This window comes from Neofelis nebulosa, chromosome 9 (assembly GCF_028018385.1).
Source record: "Neofelis nebulosa isolate mNeoNeb1 chromosome 9, mNeoNeb1.pri, whole genome shotgun sequence".
Classification (NCBI taxonomy): Eukaryota; Metazoa; Chordata; class Mammalia; order Carnivora; family Felidae; genus Neofelis; species Neofelis nebulosa.
The window spans coordinates 38,163,620-38,178,059 of NC_080790.1; the positions used below are offsets into that span (position 1 = coordinate 38,163,620).

The 14,440-nt window shown below is 43.5% G+C and overlaps 1 protein-coding gene across 14 annotated transcripts in view; it reads left to right on the forward strand.

The window, feature by feature from the left end:
* LOC131484750 (interleukin-36 gamma-like) overlaps positions 1-14,440 on the forward strand; it is a 174,764-nt gene that overhangs the window by 24,406 nt on the left and 135,918 nt on the right. For 3 of the 14 annotated variants that reach the window (XR_009248429.1, XR_009248427.1, XR_009248428.1), the window contains exon 4: positions 11,772-11,915. The exons of 10 other annotated variants lie outside the window; for them this stretch is intronic. The gene's annotated coding sequence lies outside the window, so the exon portion shown is untranslated. Of the gene's footprint in view, positions 1-15; positions 207-11,771; positions 11,916-14,440 lie in introns of those variants that run through there. One more of the 14 variants, XR_009248431.1, reaches the window with a different exon arrangement.

A 14,440-nucleotide genomic window follows, 5' to 3' on the forward strand; every position in this document is an offset into this window, starting at 1 on the left:
CAGGCGCCCCCACAGGTGCACTTTAAAATCAGAGTTCATCAGAGTGCTTCCTGTGTCAAGTCCATGCCCGTCTCACTTTTTTCTTCTTGCTGGCTAATTGTGATTGTCTAATCAGAAGGGCACTGTAAAGAAATTCCCTTTTCTTTTGAGTCTTTTTCCTCATGGAGTCATAATTGTTTCTGGTCTGAACTTGTTTCACAATTAAAAAAAACAAACTTGGATTACTTGTTTTGGATTCTAAAACATGATTATTAAATATTGCTAGGGAAATATACAGAATATAAAAAGAAAATAAAACCCATAAATAATTAAATAAGCAGAGGTATTCACTATTACTATTTTGATGTATTTTCTTTCATTCTTTCTTTTTTCAAGGCATATATACACTTGTTTTTATACAAATGGGATACTCTGAGCATTTCAGTACTTGCTTTGCTAAAATCTGGGCAACATGTATGTGGTAGGCTCTACTTACCAAAAATCCATTTGTGGGAGTACTTGGTAAATATATGTCGTCATTTCCTAGTCTCCCTTGCAGTTGGATTAGGGACACGTGATTTTTTTGGCCAAAGCACTGTGAGCAGGAAGTGCTACGTGATGTGTTTTACTTCTAGGCTTATGCAATCAAGGGCCAGTGAGTGCTTCTGTCATCTCCAACTTCCTTTGATGCAGCAATTTTGGAAGTCACATATCCCAGACGGTGTGGCTACAAATGGATGAGGTGTGGTTGCAAATGCAAGAGACTAGAACAACCTGCATTTGACTTTGCATGAATGAGAAACAGATCCTTAATTGTGTGAAGTCACTGAGATATCAGAATTTGTTACTGTGGTATAACCTGACCTATTGTGACTACTACTATGAATAACTATCTTTCCCTTCTCTATTACAGACTCCAAGGTGACATGCACTTTATCTCAAAATTCCTCTTTCACAGAATTGATTCCTTCTTGTACAGAAATGTGTCTGGATTGGTAGTCCTCTTATAACATTCTCCACTCTCTGGGAGATGAATTTTCAGAGAAGGTGAATCAAGAACCTAATCAGATGCTTTCATTTTGGCCAAATTCTGCTTCCAGATAGAAAGATATGTTAGCTGTGAAAATAAAACGGCCAGTGATAAACTGTTGAGCTAACATCCCAGATAGAAATCTCATAACAATTACATTAAACATCTAACATTTATATGGTGCTTTATAGTTTTTTGAAGCATTTTTTAATAAGCATCAATATAAACATCATTATAATGTGAAGCTGACTTATTTGCATACAAATAATCAATAGCAAAGCATATGCATGGTTCTCTCCTCCCTCCTTTTGGTATGAATTCCTGGCTGCTGGGAGGATGGGCCCCTAATTAGAGCAACTGTGGCACAGGGCAGGAAATGGCAAGTGTGGCACACAGGGTGGTTGGAAAAGCAAGAAAAGCAAGAGACTTGGATCTGGCTTTGACCCTAACCACTTGTTGTGTGACCTATGACATTATTACATGTCTCAGAGCTTTCCTTGTCTATAAAGAGAAGAAGAGGTTGGACTGGATGACTACTGGGATTTTTCCAGCTGTTGCTGTTCATTCCATACTTCATGACTACCCCGAACATGACCATGGTCTGCTTCATGCTGTTATGCCCAGAATTCGTGATCCCCAAATACCGCCAGGGAGCCGAGTCCGATGCAAAAGCAAAAGAGCCTTTATTCGAGCTAGCTCGAGCTCAATCCCCTACCTGCACCGACGCAGCGGTGAGATACCGGGGAGAGAGCGCGTTTCAAAAGGACAAAGGTTTTATTGGGGCCTAGGGGCAGTTGGTGAGGTAATGGCTATGGCCTCAGCCGATTGGCTGGGGAAGGGTCCGAGTCCTGTTAGGCAGGTGAGGGGGGGGGGGGAGTTACTCAAGGGGAGGAGGTGTGGTCAAGGTGAAGGACACAGAACAAGATGGAGTCGGCCGTCGTAGGCCCGCCCTTTCAATGCTACCTCTGTGCTCCTGAAGTGTTATGTTTGGTTACATAAGGACCTTCCTAGATTCATTCCTTACTATTCTTTTGTAGAGTCTTTCTCTGTCACATGTATAGTTGCGTTACAAATGAGTACATGCTTTTTCATTACTTCACTGGCCAATTTGATTTGTCACTCTGAGTATAAATAGAAACCAGTTCCATTTCTAATACAGAAATATATAACAGTTGTTGATAAATTAGAAGGAAATGACAGTTTTGATGAGGACTCAGGCTTGACTGAGTCATTGATGAGGACTCAGGCTTGATGTAGATAAAGGATCATCTGGGGCCTTGATTACCCTTAAGAGTCAAGAGGCTAGACCAGTTTTGGAGTATTTTGATGAAAAAAAAAAGAACATCCGAGGAAGAAATGTGATCTTAACTTTCTTGTTTTTGCACTCTGCCCTCCATGGGATCTTAGTGCAGTTCCCAGTAGGTCATCATATCCCCCTCAGCATTGCTCAAAGGCACTGTAGCTCCCCTGGGAGAAGAAGAGCAGACTGAGAGGGCCTGGACTCAGGACCTGGGGTGCAGAGGAGAGCAGGAGTTCCCACAGAGCAGAGTTGAATGAAACCTTCCTGAAGCCAGCTTGGGAATCTGCTTCACTGTGAGGCATTGTGTTAGAAGCCGTGGGAGGGAGGTGGCAAAGAACCTCACTTACCCTTAATAAGCTTTCAACTTGTGGGGAAGATCTGTGCAGATGACTGTAGGGCAAAGTCCTATAATAGAGGCAGAACAGACAGATGGGAAGCGAGTGGCTAAAGCTAACACAGAGAATTAGGGAGGAATTCATGGAGATTGCATTTTAGGTGTGACTTGAAGAGGTAGGTTTGAAGAGATAGTGGAGAATGGATATTCCAGGCTGAGGAAATAGGATGAGTAAAGGCACAAGGCATAGCATTTCATGTCAGTGTCTCCTATTGTGTGGCCTTGGGCAAGTTGCTTAGCTTTTAGAACTTTGGTTGCCTCATGTATAAAGCTAATGATTCTTACTCCATAGGGTTTAGGAAGGATTAAATGAGGTTGTGTTTGTGAGAGTGTTTAATGTAGTGTTAGTTTCCTTTCTCCGCAAATGTCCAACATTCTCCTGATTCTATATCTTTGCTTAGACTGTGTCCCCTTTGGGATTTATCCCCTCTCTGCTATCTTTGGAATTTAGACCTTTCTTTACTCTGCTGGTCCAGGCCCCTCCTTGGCATAGAACGAAAAACAGATTTGCTGCAGGGAATTTCAAATGTGGCTAACCAAAAATCAGGTTATAGTTAAAGGAATTCTAAGTAGAATGAAAGCTTGTCTGTAGTGGTTATATGAGACTGGAATAATTATTACGGATTATCAGGTCACGCAGTCATTCATTTGATCCAGAAACATTCTTGGAGCCAAGAACTGAGTGCTGATTGAGACAAACCAGTTCTGAACCTCACAGAACATCTCTGCTAGTGGAGGAGCACATATAATCATAGTTGTGGTGGTTTTTAAGAAAAGGGTAGCGTGGGATGCTGTAGAGATATACGCGGGGGGTGGAGGCAGGGAGGAGAACCTAATCTAGTCTGAAAGGTCACAATGAGTCTCTCTGAGAAAGCAGCATCATGGATGGGAAGGGTAAGATTTAGCCAGATGAAGGTGCAGGTAGATGTAGGCAAGAGATTTGTGTCTCAGTCAATGAGAGCTGCATGTGCATAGGCCCCAAAGGTAGTTTATTGGTGGTATTAGAGAAACTAAAAAGGGCCAGTGTGGCAGAAGCCTAGAGACTGAGGGGCAAAATGGTAGGAGGTACTGCTCAAGAGGTAGGCATAGCTGGGTCATAGGCAACCTGTAAACAGATTAAGGACATTGGATTTATTCCGAAGGCAGTTTTGAAGTGTTTTAAGCAGGGAAGTGGCAAACTTAGTTTTGTGTTTTTAAAAGATCTGTCTGGAGGGGCACCTGGGTGGATCAGTCGATTAAACATCTGACTCTTGGATTCGGCTCAGGTCATGATGTTGTGGTTCGTGGGTTCGAGCCCCACATTCGGTTATGCACTACAGTGTGGAGCCTGCTTGGAATTCTCTCTCTCTCTCTCTCTCTCTCTCTCTCTCCCTCTCTCCCTCCCTCCCTCCCCCCATTTGTGCTCTCCCTCTCTTTCTCTCTCTCAAAATAAATAAATAGATGACTTAAAACAAATAAAAAGATCTGTCTGGATTCTAAAGAGGAGAGAGCAAATCTGGGGAGAAGGCTAATGAACTGTCTGGGTGAGAAATGAGGATGGCTTTGGACTTGTGGCAGTGGAGCTGGAGGGGAGTGGATACATTGGAATTATTAGAAGTGTGGAATCATCACAACTTGGTGATTGGTTAGAGGTGGGGCATGAGGAATATAGACGGCTCAAAGAAAAGTGCACCCCCTTAGATGGATATTTAAGTTCTATGTATCCTGGAAGCAGCAATGAGGAATACTGAAACACAATTTTCTGAGAGAAATGCTGGCAGAATTGGAGAAAATGGTGTGGATTGCGAGGATCCCATGAGGCAAATCCCATGGGACCTACATGCATGAATTTGGAGCTTGGAAGAGGCATGGACATCTTGGGAGTCGGTGAGAGGCCCAGGGCTGGGTGTGGAAGTGAAGCACACCCACCAGTCAGCATGTGTGCACCCAGGAGTGGCAGTCAGGGTGACCGGGAAGAGGCCAGGCATGTCGGGAAGAAATGTGGAATGTGGTGTCCTGGGAGTCAAGACAGCTGACTGCGCTGGTCCATCCATGTGGAGATGCAGTTGGTGTGGTGCACCCTTCCCAGTGCAGCCAGGAACATGGCTGGCTCACTTGGGGCTCACCTCGTTGCTCCTTCCAGCTTCTTCTGACCTTGTTTCAGCACTTTATTTTGAATCATCCAGTGTCCTGTTGTGCCCCCAGATCCTTCTTGACTTGGAGGAAAGTGATCTGGTAAATCTTTGATGCAAAATTTCCAGGACTGAATGTGGCGCAACTTGCAGATATTTATGTCTTTTAAAAGATGAGCTTGGAAAAAAGCATGGCTTTACTTTGGGCCTGGGAATTTTGCTTTTAGGAGCACTGCTGACCCACTGAGAAAAGCAAATGCGTGGGCATTAAGGTGCAACGAGATTTACAATTTACAAAATTAAGATCAGGCAGTATAACACTTTGTTCAGTACTTGAATAAATATCCTTAAACCCTGTTCAGACTAGAAATAGAAGAGGAAAGAAACATTTAGTGTAATATTTAAGAGACGGAGCGCTATGTTGGAATAGGAAAAGATTGGAGAGGTAGGTGGGGTGGGATCAAATTGCAGTGGGCCTCGCCTAGTGTGTGATGTCTAGACTTTCACTTATGAGCAACAAGGAACACCGCGAGTGTTTTGAGCAGAGTACTGACGTGATGCTAAAGATTCTCACTGTGGTGAGCTTAATGGATTAGTCCAGGAAATGAGTGAATCTGGAAGATTGGTCTGCTCCTCCCGGTGACAGACTCCGAGGAGAGCCTGGGCTGAGGGAAGCAGCTATGGGGTGCCACAGAGGGAATGGACCTGAGAGGCCCGTGCAGGAAAGGAAGAACTGATGTGATACGTCCTGGGTGCTCAGGAGAGCAGAAAGAAGACTCTAGGATGACATCGAGACAATAGAAATAGAGAATTCTAGAGGAGGAAATGGTGTGGGGAGGAAAAGGATGATTTAGTCTGTGGATAGTTTGAGTCACCATATAGGATAGACTTAACTGAATAGGTAAACATTTCCCAGATTTCCCCATATTAGTTAGTTCTGCTTTGTTCGGGCCCTGGAAATTTCTAGAGAACTGAACTAGTGGCCTTGCAGGCTTTGGAAAGAAGGAATTCGTAGAAACAAAGTGAAAAAAGGGGAAGTGACATATTCACTGTCTCATGGGTCTGAGGGAAGAAACAGGATTTCCTCAAATGCAGCCCGAGAGGCAGTGGATTACATTTTAAAGCCAAACTCCGCTACGTAAAATCAGAAAGTGTGGATTGATTAATTAGAAGTGTTTGGGAACCAGTGAACCATTTGGAAAAATAAAAAAAATTAAAAGATTACATTTTCTTCTTCATACCAAATTAAATTCCAAATAAATAAAAGGCTTAAACATAGGGGGAAAAAAAAGAAATAAAATTAACACAAGAAAATAAAAGCAAATTTATCTAATCCTGGGGATAAATTTCCTTAGGATGAATTTCTAAAAGGGGAATTGAGGGTCTCAAGTTTATGGTACCCTATTGCCAAATCGCCCTCCAGGAAGATTGTGTCTTTTTACATTGCTACCAGCATTGTGTGAAAGTGCCTGCTTCTCCACCCTTCCATCAGTGCTGGCTATTTTCACTCTAAAAAACATTTCATTAATTTCCTGTTAATGACTTTTACCTTTTTAATTAAAGGAGTTCAACTTTTATTGTTAGCTTTTAAGAGCTCTTCTTAAAATAATAATGTAAACCGGGGCGCCTGGGTGGCGCAGTCGGTTAAGCGTCCGACTTCAGCCAGGTCACGATCTCGCGGTCCGTGAGTTCGAGCCCCGCGTCGGGCTCTGGGCTGATGGCTCGGAGCCTGGAGCCTGTTTCCGATTCTGTGTCTCCCTCTCTCTCTGCCCCTCCCCTGTTCATGCTCTGTCTCTCTCTGTCCCAAAAATAAATAAAAAACGTTGAAAAAAAAAAATTAAAAAAAAAAAAATAATAATGTAAACCAATTGACACAAATGAAGTAAATATTTTTTTTTCCACTTTGGTCTGCATTTCAGTTACTGAGCAGTATATGTGTTATGATTCCACTTTATAAAAACAAAAAAGACTGGTTCTATATCCACCAGTATGTCAACAACAGAAATATTTTGGTAGTGGGATCACAGATGTTTTCATTTTCTTATTTGTGATCTTCCTTATTTTAAAAAATGTCTACAACAAACATATATTACTTTTGTCACAATAAGCAAAACATTTAAAACATGTTGCAAACATTTAAAAAACATTGAAAACATTTAAAAAATGTCTTTCCCAATTTTCTGTGAAACTTTTATGAAGAGAGCTTCCTCTGGCCTTAGGAATATTCTCTTCTGGACTCTTAAAGGTGGCAAGGGTGGGAAGTGAGCTTCTCTTTTTATTGGATACCTTCGTGGCTGTTGGGTAGTAGACCCCTGTACAAAGTCCTTCCAGTTTTTCTCTCTCCATCTGAGCTGGCCTCATGCTCAGCATTACTTAATATTCTGGGAAATCTTCTGACCCAGCTGTCACCACTATAATTGAGCCAGGCCCTAGAACTTTATCGCCGTCCACTTGGGTTGCCTTAATGCAATCTCTGTTAAAGACTAATTTAGCATTTTCTGTTTCAACTCTTCAGTTTCATTAAATGAAGACTTCAGAAAACTCCTAGTATGAGCCTGACCTATTTTCTAGAATTTAGGAGCTATTTTCCTAGTCCCACCTCTTCCTCAGGGTATGAGAGTATCTTCGGTTGCATTTCTGCAAAGACGAGGCTGATTTGAGAGAGGGAACTCTTGTAACTTTGTGAAGCAGCCCCCTCTGCAGCTGGAGAGCTGATGTTCTTCCTCTGGTGGACCAAAAACTATGAGCTACTCTGTGAGTCCCATCTGTTTATCCAAGGTATGCCCTCAAAGTTGCAAAGATGTTCTGGTACTGTAGGAGAGCCCCTCAGGAATGTGAGACGTCTGTTATGTGCTCCCCTGAGTCTTCTCTACCTGTTCCTCACCCAGCTTGTTTCTTCTTAGACCCCTCATTGAGCTAGTCACTCTCTACAGTGCAGGGTCAGTGAGCCCCGGGCCCTCCTGAAATACAGTGGACTTGCAAATACTTCGGGTGTAAAGGACAGGGTGGGCTGACCTCTACTTCTCATGGATTGGGCCTTAGTGGCTCTCTAGTGGAGCAGAGGTAAACCAGATTTTTCTTCTTTTAAATCCTCAGCAAGCTTGTCTCCAGAGATAAGGCCCGGCCAAACCAGCTTGTAACTGATTCCATTTACTGTAAAATTCTGATCAATCAAAAAACAGGTTTTTCCTCCATGATTGGCACTGTTCTGGGTGCTGAAGAAGATACCAATGTAACTCTAGACTCTCTGGGCCTCCTTATACACCTCTAAGAGTGTCTGTAATGAGAAAGACTGACCATACCAAGTGTTGATGAGGATAGAAGAGATCTAGGACTTTTATACACTGCTAGTAGGAATGCAAAATGGTACAAACACTTTGGGAAACAGTTTGATAGTTTCTTTTCTTTTATTAAAAATTTTTTTTTCCATTTATTTATTTTTGAGAGACAGAGCACAAGTGGGAGAGGGGCAGAGAGAGAACGAGACACAGAATCCGAAGCACGGTCTAGGCTCTGAGCTGTCAGCACAGAGCCTGACATGGGGCTCGAACTTACAAACCGTGAGATCATGATCTGAGCCGAAGTCAGACGCTTAACCAACTGAGCCCCCCCAGGCGCCCCTCTTTTTTTAAAAATTTTTTTCTAATGTTTGTTTATTTTTGAGAGAGACAGACAAAGAGTGTGAGCGGGGGAGGGGCAGAGAGAGAGGGAGGTACAGAATCTGAAGCAGGCTTCAAGCTGTCAGCAGCACAGAGCTCGATGCAGGGCTCAAACTCACAAATCGTGAGATCATGACCTGAGCTAAAGTCGACCTCCCAACTGACTGAGCCACCCAGGCACCCCCACTTTGTTAGTTTCTTAAAAAGTTAAACATATAGCTACCATACGGGCTAGCCCTTCCATTGCCAGGTTTTTATTTACCCACAAGGAATAAAAGCATATTTTAATGCAAATATTCCTACAGGAATATTCATGGCAACTTTATGTGTCATTACTAAAAAGGAAACAACTCAATGTCATCAACAAGTGAATGAACAAACAAACTATGGTACATTCATACAATGGAATACTGTTCAGCAATAAAAAGGAATGGACTAATGATACATGCAACAATATGGATGAATCTCAAAATAGTTATGCTGAAAGAAACCCGGCATGAAGGAGTACACACTGTATGATTTCATTTATATGAAATTCTAGAAAATGCAAACTCATCTATGGGACAGAAAGCACTAGTAGTTGTCTGATGTTGGGGTGCAGGGATGGGGAGGGGAGGTTGTACAGGGGTATGAGGAAACTTTTGGGGGTAATGGATATGTTCATTCATGGGTATATGCTTTTGTCACAATGATCACATCGTACAATTTCAATTTGTGCAGTTTTTGCTAAAAGACTATTCATAGAAAAATAACAAGACTCTGTGGGCCTCACAACTGTGTGGATGTAAAGGAAGTGTAGTAACAATTCGCTCCAGCTTCCCTGGCCCCTGTTCCCTTATGACCAGGACCTCGGAGGCTCATCCTGCAGATCTCACCTGGCTTATTGCTGAGTTCTCTGAGGCTGTCTCACATATAAACCAGTCTGGCAGCTGGTACTCACATGGTGCCGCCCTTGTTGCTGCTTTGAGCTACCTGTGATGCTTTGGGCACAACACTGGCTTTGCTGCAGGGACCAACCGAGAAGGCTGATGTCTTCACCGGAGGCCTGTCTCCCAGAGGGGCTGTGTGTAGGTGTACTGGCACCAGGGCTATTCTGCGTTTGTGTTGAAGAGGAAAGAACGCATCCCTACTGCCTTCCTCTGTGTCCTGGGTACTCTTACATCCATGGGTCACAGAGTCTCTGGTGAAATAACTCCTATAAGCCTCCTTCCTCCGTGATTTCCTGTGCCTGAGCAAAGACATCTGCTAAAATTAATTAAGAGGGCACAAGTGAGCAAGGGGCAGAGAGAGAGAGAGAGAGAGAGAGAGAGAGAGAGAGAGAGTGCAAACCCTTGAAGGTTGGAGAGAGAGAGAGAGACAAGTGAGGCTCACCCAAAGTAGGGCTTGAGCTCACCTGATGTGGGGCTCAAACTCAAACTGTGAGATCATGACCTGAGCTGGAGTCTGATGCTTAACTGACTGAGCCACCCAGGTGCCCCCAAAATTTAGCTTTTTTAAAGTTTATTTATTTTGAGAGAGAGAGAGAGAGAGAGAGAGAGAAGGGAAGGGGCAAAGAGGGAGACGGAATTCCAAGCAGGCTCTGCGCTGTTAGTGCAGAAGATCCCCATGCAGGGTTCAGTGACCGTGAGATCATGACCTGAGTCGAAAACAAGAGTCGGTCACTTAACTGACTGAGCCACCCAGGCACCACAACAAAGGCATCTACTAAAGAAGGATGCCACACTGTTTTCTCATGGCTGATTCCTCTGCAAGTTCTCCCACCCCTGCATACAGATCAGCTCATGCCATTGAATGACTTCCTGCTGCTTGCCCCATCCACTCGTCTGACCTGCTTGGACAAGTTGTATCCAAGCACCAGTACCACTTAGACCTCAGCAGGGTACTCCCACCCCCTGAGGAGGCTTGGCCTCTCTGGCAAGCCCCAGATATGCAAGGCTTTCTCCATTTCCCACTGCCTCTTCCTAGATTCCGGGTCAGGGGAGGTAGGGTAGAAGATGGAGGGGAAGGAGGAAAGAGTGAAGGAATAGACATTTTTCCCTTCCGAGAGCCATAGGTCAGGCTGAGCAGGGGAAGGTGAGAAACTTTGAATTAAGTGTGAAATTGTGTTCTTCTTCCTTCTGCCCTCTCCTCATCCATTTTATCATGAAAATTTTCAAACACACAGATAAGTCTAAAGAATAGCACAATGAACATCTGCATACTCCTCTTCCTCAGACAAGGTCCTCAATGTTTTGTCACATTTGCTTCACATGTGTGTGCATGGCAGGCTAATGTTTGGCCGGACAAAGAATTCTAGGCTGGGGGCTTGGGTGGCTCAGTCGGTTCAGTGCCCAACTTTGGCTCAGGTCTGTGAGTTCGAGCCCCGCATCGGGCTCTGTGCTGACAGCTCAGAGCCTGGAGCCTGCTTTGGATTCTGCGTCTCCCTCTCTCCCTCTCTGCCCCTCCCCTGCTCACACTGTGTCTCTGTCTCTCTCAAAAGTAAGTAAACATTAAAAAAAAAAAAAAGAATTCTAAGTTGAAGTTAGTTTTCCCTTATGATTTTGAAGGCATTGCTTCATTTTCTTCTAGCCTCCAATATTGTTGCTGAGAAGTCTGATGCCATTCAAATACCCAGATATTTCCATGTGACTGTTGTTTTCTATCTGGAATATTTTATATCTCCAGTGTTCTGAAATCTCATGATGGGGGTCTTTTTCATTCATTATTCACTATATTTCATTACAATCTGAAAACTCTTGTTTTTCAAGTTCTGAAAACTTGGTTAATTATTTGATTAAGTGCCCTTTCTCTCAGTTTTTTCCATCCTTTCCTTTTCTCTGGAATCTCTATTTTCACCTTTTTACTCTCCTGAACCTGTCCTCTAATATTCTTATTGCTTCTATCCTATCTTTATGCTTTTGGATTACTTTCTGGGAGATTTGCTTAATATTATCTCCAACTCTTTTATTAAGTTTTCATTTCTCTTATCATATTTTCTTGTTCTTTGAATATTCTCCCTCCTCTCTCCCCCATAGTATTTTGCTCTTGTTTTCTTGGGTCTATTATCTTATTATTATTTTTTTAGTATTATTTTTTAAATTTATTATTTTTGAAAATTTAAATCCAAGTTAACTTATAGTGTAATAATGATTTCAGGAATTGAATTTAGTGATTCATTACTTACATATAACACCCTGTGCTTATCCCAACAAGTGTCCTCCTTACTGCCCATTGCCCATTAGCCCACCCCTCCCCCAACACCCTTCCAGCAACCCTCAGTTTGTTCTCTGTATTTAAGAGTCTCTTATGGTTAAAACAGGAGGGGGAAGATGGCTGGGCTCACCGCGTCCTACTGATCACTTAGATTCCACCTACACCTGCCTAAATAACCCAGAAAACTGCCAGAAGACTAGCAGAACGGAGTCTCCGGAGCCAAGCGCAGACGAGAGGCCCACGGAAGAGGGTAGGAAGGGCGGAGAGGCGGTGCACGCTCCACGGACTGGTGGGAGGGAGCCGGGGGCGGAGGGGCGGCTGGCCAAGCAGAGACCCCGAGTCTGGCTTGCAAAAGCGGAGGGGCCGGACGGAGTGTGTTTGGACAGCGAGCGGGACTTAACATCTGGAAGGTTATAAGTTAACAGCTCTGCTCGGAGAGCGGGAAGGCTGGAGGACAACGGGAGGGAGAGTTGTTGAGCCCCGGATGACAGAGCTCAGCTTGGCAGGGAACAAAGGCGCCTGCCAGCGCCATCTCCCTCGCCCATCCCCCAGCCAAAATCCCAAAGGGAACCAGTTCCCGCCAGGGAACTTGCTGGCACTGCACAAACACCCAATGCTGTGCTTCTGCGGACCCACACCTCCGACGGTGGGCCTGACTCCCTCCTGCTGCTGCAGGGCCCCTCCTGAAGCGGATCACCCAAGGAGAAGCGAGCTGAGCCTGCCCCTCCCATCCCGTGCACCTTGCCTGTCTACCCCAGCTAATAGGCCAGATCCCCAGCACCACAAGCCTGGGCAGTATGCAAGTAGCCCAGACGGGCCATGCCACCCCACAGTGAATCCCGCCCCTAGGAGAGGGAAAGAGAAGGCACACACCAGTCTGACTATGGCCCCTGCGGTGGGCTGGGGGCAGACATCAGGTCTGACTGTGGCCCCACCCACCAACGCGAGTTATTCAAGCACAGGGGGAGTGCCCTGCAGTTCCGCACCACTCCAGGAACTATCCAAAATAACCAAACGGAAGAATTCCCCTCAAAAGAATCTCCAGGAAATAACAACAGCTAACAAACTGATCAAAAAGGATTTAAACAATATAAACAGAAAGTGAACTTAGAATAATAGTCATAAAATTAATTGCTGGGCTTGAAAACAGTATAGAGGACAGCAGAGAATCTAATGCTACAGAGATCAAGGGACTAAGGAACTGTCAGGAGGAGCAAAAAATGCGATAAACGAGCTACAAAATAAAATGGAAATGACCATGGCTCAGATTGAAGAGTCAGAGGAGAGAATAGGTGAACTAGAAGATAAAATTATGGAAAAAGAAGCTGAGAGAAAGAGAGATAAAAAAATCCAGGAGTATGAGGGGAAAATTAGAGAACTAAGTGATGCACTAAAGAGAAATAATATACACATAATTGGTATTCCAGAGGAGGAAGAGAGAGGGAAAGGTGCTGAAGGTGTACTTGAAGAAATAATAGCTGAGAACTTCCCTGATCTGGGGAAGGAAAAAGGCATTGAAATCCAAAAGGCACAAAGAACTCCCTTCAGACGTACTTGAATCGATCTTCTGCATGACATATCATAGTGAAACTGGCAAAATACAAGGACAAAGAGAAAATTCTGAAAGCAGCGAGGGATAAATGTGCTCTAACATATAAAGGAAGACCTATAAGACTTGTGACTGATCTCTCTTCTGAAACTTGGCAGGCCAGAAAGGATTGGCACGAGATCTTCAATGTTATGAACAGGAAAAATATGAAGCCGAGAATCCTTTATTAAGCAAGTCTGTCATTTAGAATAGAAGGAGAGATAAAGGTCTTCCCAAACAAACAAAAACTGAAGGAATTTGTCACCACTAAACCAGCCCTACAAGAGATCCTAAGGGGGAATCCTGTGAGACAAAGTACCAGAGACATCGCTACAAGCATAAATCATACAGACATCACAATGACTCTAAACCCATATCTTTCTATAATAACACTGAATGTAAATGGACTAAATGCGCCAACCAAAAGACATAGGGTATCAGAATGGATAAAAAAACAAGACCCATCTATTTGCTGTGTACAAGAGACTCATTTTAGACCTGAGGACACCTTCAGATTGAGAGTGAGGGGATGGAGAACTATTTATCATGCTACTGGAAGTCAAAAGAAAGCTGGAGTAGCCATACTTATATCAGACAAACTAGGCTTTAAATTAAAGGCTGTAACAAGAGATGAAGAAGGGCATTATATAATAATCACAGGGTCTATCCATCAGGGAGAGCTAACAATTATAAATGTCTATGCGCCGAATACGGGAGCCCCCAAATATATAAAACAATTACTCACAAACATAAGCAACCTTATTGATAAGAATGTGGTAATTGCAGGGGACTTTAACACTCCACTTACAGAAATGAATAGATCATCTAGACACACGGTCAGTAAAGAAACAAGGGCCCTGAATGATACATTGGATCAGATGGTCTTGACATATATATTTAGAACTCTGCATCCCAAAGCAACAGAATATACTTTCTTCTCGAGTGCACATGGAACATTCTCCAAGATAGATCATATACTGGGTCACAAAACAGCCCTTCATAAGTATACAAGAATTGAAATCATACCCTGCATACTTTCAGACCACAATGCTATGAAGCTTGAAATCAACCTCAGGAAAAAGTCTGGAAAACCTCCAAAAGCATGGAGGTTAAAGAACACCCTACTAAACAATGAGTGGGTCAACCAGGCAATTAGAGAAGAAATTAAAAAATATACGGAAACAAAC